Source organism: Enhydra lutris, unplaced genomic scaffold (genome assembly GCF_002288905.1).
Source record: "Enhydra lutris kenyoni isolate GAN:26980312 unplaced genomic scaffold, ASM228890v2 scaffoldscaffold22, whole genome shotgun sequence".
Taxonomy (NCBI): domain Eukaryota; kingdom Metazoa; phylum Chordata; class Mammalia; order Carnivora; family Mustelidae; genus Enhydra; species Enhydra lutris.
The window spans coordinates 24,070,195-24,076,130 of NW_019154106.1; the positions used below are offsets into that span (position 1 = coordinate 24,070,195).

General features: G+C 36.7%; 1 pseudogene; it reads right to left on the reverse strand.

The window, feature by feature from the left end:
* Window positions 1-384: 384 nt before the first annotated feature.
* LOC111150275 lies at window positions 385-895 on the reverse strand (annotated as a pseudogene).
* Window positions 896-5,936: the final 5,041 nt, after the last annotated feature.

The following is a 5,936-nucleotide window of genomic DNA, read 5'->3' on the forward strand; positions in this document are numbered from 1 at the left end:
CAACCCAAATTCTTTTTTTAAAAAGATTTTTATTTATTTACCTTTATTTATTTATTTATTTATTTTTATTTGACAGACAGAGATCACAAAGTAGGCAGAGAGGCAGGCAGAGAGAGAGGAAGGGAAGCAGGCTTTCCGCTGAGCAGAGAGCCCAATGTGGGTCTCGATCCCAGGACCCTGGGATCATGACCTGAGCTGAAGGCAGTGGCTTTAACCCACTGAGCCACCCAGGTGCTCCCCCAACCCAAATTCTTGATCAAGAATTCTTTAAGTGAAGACATGCTCTCTTCTGTATAAAACTTTATCAAATAAAGATAAATAATTGTATTCATCTTGCTGTAAAATGCTGTCCATGGCTGTGGAAACTGTCTGCACAGGCTCCTTTTACTGTCCAGGTCCTAAGGCCCTCTTGTTCATGAACTGTCTCTTCACAAAGAAAGCCCAGCATTTTGCTAGGTTTAGCATTTGCAGGGTGAAAAACTTTCTCAGAAAGTCGGTCCAGTCTCTTGTCTCACCTGCTGTAAGTAGACCCTCATCACCTTATCTTGTTTGCAGGTTTAGTGGAAAACCAGGCTCTCCAGGAATGGGAAAATTAGTGATTCCCCACATATACATATATTTTTCACTTTGTCTTCTGAAATTGCACTCTTGGAGTTTGTTTAGGCACTCAGAAATGTAGAGTTTTATATATCAAGGCTCTGTCAGCTTCATTCTTAATCTCATCATTTTTGAAGAAGACATTGGCCTTGAAGTAATAGATGGCCTCATCTTCAATATCTGTATCTTTTATCTCTCTAGGGCCAGGTCCTTTGAACAGACCTGTGTTAGGCAAAAGTGCCATGTTTCCAATGAGTCTGGTGTCAGGGTTCATGAGAGAAGAGTGGTAAGCTGGCATTTTGGTACCAGCTGGGTTTCAACCTAGTTGAGTAGATTGGGATTAGAGCATGGTACTCCTGGTCCAGAGGGAGTAAGTGTGGGGAGATAGGCAGAAGTTTAAATTACATTTCTTTTAAAATAATTGTAGTGGTAATCCTATAGCATACATTACATATTTTAACTAATTTGGCAACACTTTCCTATGTATTGTTTCATATGTAGTACAGAAATCTTATAACATAGTATTCTAAAATTTTCCTTCCCATCTCCTTTGGCAAAGCTGTCATTCATTCTCCTCATCCATGTGCTATAATCACCCAATACCTTGTTTCTATTATTACATGAAACATAAAGTTATATTTTTGTAAAATTAAGATAATTAATGAAGGTGGCTACACTAAACAACAGATTTTCAACATAGATGAAACAGCTTTCTGTTAGAAGAAGAAGCCATTTAGGACTTTCATAGCTAGAGAGGAGAAATCAGTACTTGATTTCAAAACTTGAAACAAGAGGCTAATTCTCCTGTTAGGGGATATGTAGCTGGTGACTTCAGTTGAGTCCAGTGCTCACTGACCATTCTAAAAACTCTGGGGCTCTTAAGAATTATATTACCTCTACTCTGCCCATGCTCTATAAATGGAACAGCAAAGCCTGGATGGCAGCACATTGCTGTCATGGTTTGTAGTAAACAAGGTTTATGAAATATTTTAAGCCCACTGCTGAGACCTACTACTGATAAAACAAGCAAACAAGCAAACAAACAAAAAACAGCAAAGAAAAAATTTTTTTTTCAAAATATCACTGCTCACTGACAATGCACCTGGTCAGTCGAGAGCTCTGATGGATATGCCCAGTGAAATTAATGTTGTTTACATGCCTACAAATACAACATCCATTCTGCAGCCCACATCAAAGAGCATTTTCAACATTGACATATTATTATTTAAGAAATACATTTAGAAAGGTTATAGCTTCCGTAGATACTGATTCTTCTAAAGGATCTGAGCAAAGTAAAGTGTAAATCTGGGAAGAGTTCACCATTCTATATGTCACTAAAACTACTTGTGATTCATGAAGAGTGGTCAAAAGTGGCACATGAACAGGAGATTGGAAGAAGTTGATTGCAACCATCAAGGATAATTTTGAGGGGTTGGTTCAAGACTCAGTGGAGGAAGTAATGGCAGATGGGGTAGAAATGGCAAGAGAACTAGAATTTATTTATTTATTTATTTTTAAAGATTTTTATTTATTTATTTCACAGACACAGATCACAGGTAGGCAGAGAGGCAGGCAGAGAGAGAGGAAGGGAAGCAGGCTCCCTACTGAGCAGAGAGCCCGATGTGGGACTCGATCCCAGGACCCTGGGATCATGACCTGAGCCGAAGGCAGAGGCTTAACCCACTGAGCCACCCAGGTGCCCCGAGAACTAGAATTTAAAGTAGTGCCTGAATATGTGATACACTTGTGATAAAACTTCAACAGATGAAGATTCACTTCTTATAAATGAGCAAGAAGGTGGTTTCTGGAGGTGAAATTTACTCCAGATAAAGATGCCGCAAAGATTGTTGAAATGGCAACAAAGAATTTAGAATACTACATACACTTGGTTGATAAAGGATCGACAGAATTTGAGTACTGACTCCGATTGTGAAGAAGTTCTACTGTGTAGAATGCTATCAAACAGCACTGTATACTACAGAGAAATCATGCAGAAAGGATGAGTCAATCAATGCAACATTCTTCAGCGTTACATTAAAAATTGCCATAACCACCCCAGCCTTCAGCAACCACATCCCGATCAGCAAAGAGCCATCAACACCAAGGTGAGATCTTGTACTGGCAAAGGAAAACCAAAAATTTCATTTGACTGGCTTTACTGAGATATTTGTATTATTGTGGTCTTCTGGAACCAAACCCACAATATCTCCAAGATACAATTACATTTTTTTAAAGATTTTATTTATTTATTTGACAGACAGAGATCACAAGTAGGCAGAGAGGCAGGCGGTGGGGGGCAGGCTCCCCGCTGAACAGAGAGCCCGATGTGGGGCTCGATCCCAGGACCCTGGAATCATGACCAGGGCAGAGGCTTGACCCATTGAGCCACCCAGGCACCCCTACAATTACATTTTTAATACCTAACTAAGTCTTGCCTACACCTGCAGTATCTGTAACATATTACACTCAGTTTCCATTGAATGCCTCCCTTTCCTTTGATTTTAAGTACAAGTCTAATGTTTTGTTGTGTGTTGTTATAAAGTGCTGGATATTGTGGAAGACAAGTTACAAGGAGCCCAAAATACGTCATCTTCCTTTAAGAAGTATTGTGTTTTATTCTGGCAGACATCTAAATTACTGCCTGCAAGTTCTCTTGATCTTGTCAAATTTGGCTTCACAGTGTGTTACGTAAAATTTATTCTCATAATGTTCTTATTCTAGGATGTAACTTGTACTCCAAAGTTATGTCATCTCTGGATCATCAATTACAAACCCAGGGATCACAGTGGGATCTTTATACTCCTTTTAAGGTAGATCACCAAATTTCCCAAGTCTTAGTGATCTCTGATATTTCTCTTGAGGACACCTGCTCTTTACTTGGCTGTTCAGAGTCTTCTTCTGGTATATGCAACTACACACTTAGATAAGTTTTGTAGGTGAACCACACTCAGATCTCTGGTACTTTTACTCTATAGCTCATTCTTCCCTTGTATATTACCTCACAAACACTATCCCCCACAGTGGCCCAAACCTCCATATGCTCCTCTTTGGTTCAGCAAGAATACTCTTCCCTCTTAGACTCTACTTCCATATGTTGTTACTTAGAAAGTACCACTAAGCGGAAGTCCAAAGTAAGTATGAATTTCATTTTGCTCAAGCATCGCATTTCATTGTTAACTGTGGTTCCACCTGAAAACAATTGCCTTATAGTTTTATAGGTGTTTACAGTAGAAGGATATATATATATAATTCTCATCACCATCATAACAGGAAGCAAAAATTCTACCCCATCTACTTGCCTGGTATCTTCTGCCATAAAAATATTTATTCTTATGTAGCCAATTTTAATTCCTTTTATTTAAGGCTTTAGAGTTGGCTTTATTTACAAGGAAGATCTTTCTGCCCCAAAGTGAGGCTACATTAAGGACTTGTTCTAGTTTTTAGTTTATATAGAGTTTTCCTTTTTGTTTCTTTTTTGTTTCATGTAAAGTTAAATGTAATACTAACTATAATGTATGTAATTTTTTCCTATTATTACAGGATGTTGGGAGATGACAGGAAATTTCTGAAAGCCAAAATTCCCCAATGGCACTTTCCAAAATGCAAAATGTCCACTGTAATAACACATACCCCAAAGAGTCTTTCTGGTATTGCTTCACTCCTTGTAATGAAACTTATAATACAATACAATCCCCAAACAACTCTATACTCCTTTCTCATCTCCTTATACTTCTTTACCTTTATTCAGCCTAGAATATCACTCTCAAATCCTCCCATAACATTTCCATACACTTAGAGAGTTTCTTTCAAATACGCACCTCAGAATTGGGTTTCTTTCCAGTCTTCACTTCCCCGAGAGTCCTACTTGGACTTTCCCTGCCCTTTCAATGCACATTCAAAATTCTTGTTGTTGTTGTTGTTTTATCCTAAAGATTTATTTAATTTATTTTTAGAGACAGAATGAAGGGGGGTTGCAGGGGGAGAGTGAGAATCTCGAGCAGACTCCCTGCTGAGCTCAGAGCCTGGCATGGGGCTCAATCTCATGACCCTGAGATCATGACCCGAACTGAAATCAAAAGTTGTACACAACCAACTGAGGCACCCAAGCACCCCCAAAACTCTTAATTGTTGAAAATTCTTTGGGTACAGGGAATGTTTGTCTTATATCATCAATAACCATTCTAGCAATGAAAAATACTTCTAATTATCCTAAGTGAGCTAATTAGCAAACCCTATGGTTTATATGTATGTGCTTTTTAAAATATACAGAAGTTTACACAAAATAATTTGCATCTTTTTAAATTATACGATTCTATATATTTTGACAGTTATATACACCTAGGAAATCACTACTGCCAATAAAAATGTCTGTCAACTCTAATATATCTATGTCTCTTTGTAATCCAGCTTTCACTCCACCCTTGCTCTTTAAGCAACTATGAATCTGCTTTATACCATGACAGTTTAAATTTGTTATAAATAAAATTACACATTTATTTTCTGATTGTGTGCATATGCATGTTTGGGACAATCTGATTTCTTCCATCAACTTAACGATTTTGATAATCAAATATCATGGTACATATAATAGCAACTTATTTTTTTTTTTGCTTATTGTCCAAAAGTATTTGATTATATGGATATATCATATTTTGTGTAAAACATTTACTTGTTGATGGACATCAGTATGGTTTCCAGTTTTTGCTATCACAAATACAATTGATATTGACATTCATATAAGTTCTGTGTTTGGACAAATGTTTCTATTTCTTGAGCAAATACCTAGGATTAAAATGGTTTGCTTATGAAAAGTATATCATAAATTTTTATGAAACTGGCAGTTTTCCAAAGTGGTTGTTCCATTTTTCATTCCCATACATAATCAAGACAAGATCCATTTGCCCCACATGTTACCAATATTCTGTATGACCAATTTTTAAATTTTAGCCATTATAATTGGCATACAGTGGTATCTCATCTTATTTCTAATTCATTAAAATTTTTTAAATTCATTGTTTAGTGAATAATGACATGCAATTTTTATTTAAAATATTTGAATTTTCTCTTAATTACCTCTACAGATTCCTGATTAAGGTATCATGTATGTTAACCAATAAATCTAGGTTTTACTCAAACATACACATACATAACATATATCCCAAAATCATTACTTAAGTTATTTTTAAGGCACATCATGTCAGATAATCATAATCATTTACCTACAATAGGAGATCAGGGACTATGGATACCTATAGTAAAGTTCTTTGATTTTGCATCAGTTCTATTCAACTTAAATCCTAAAATAGTTACAGAATGCAGAGGATGAGCCATGCATTCTA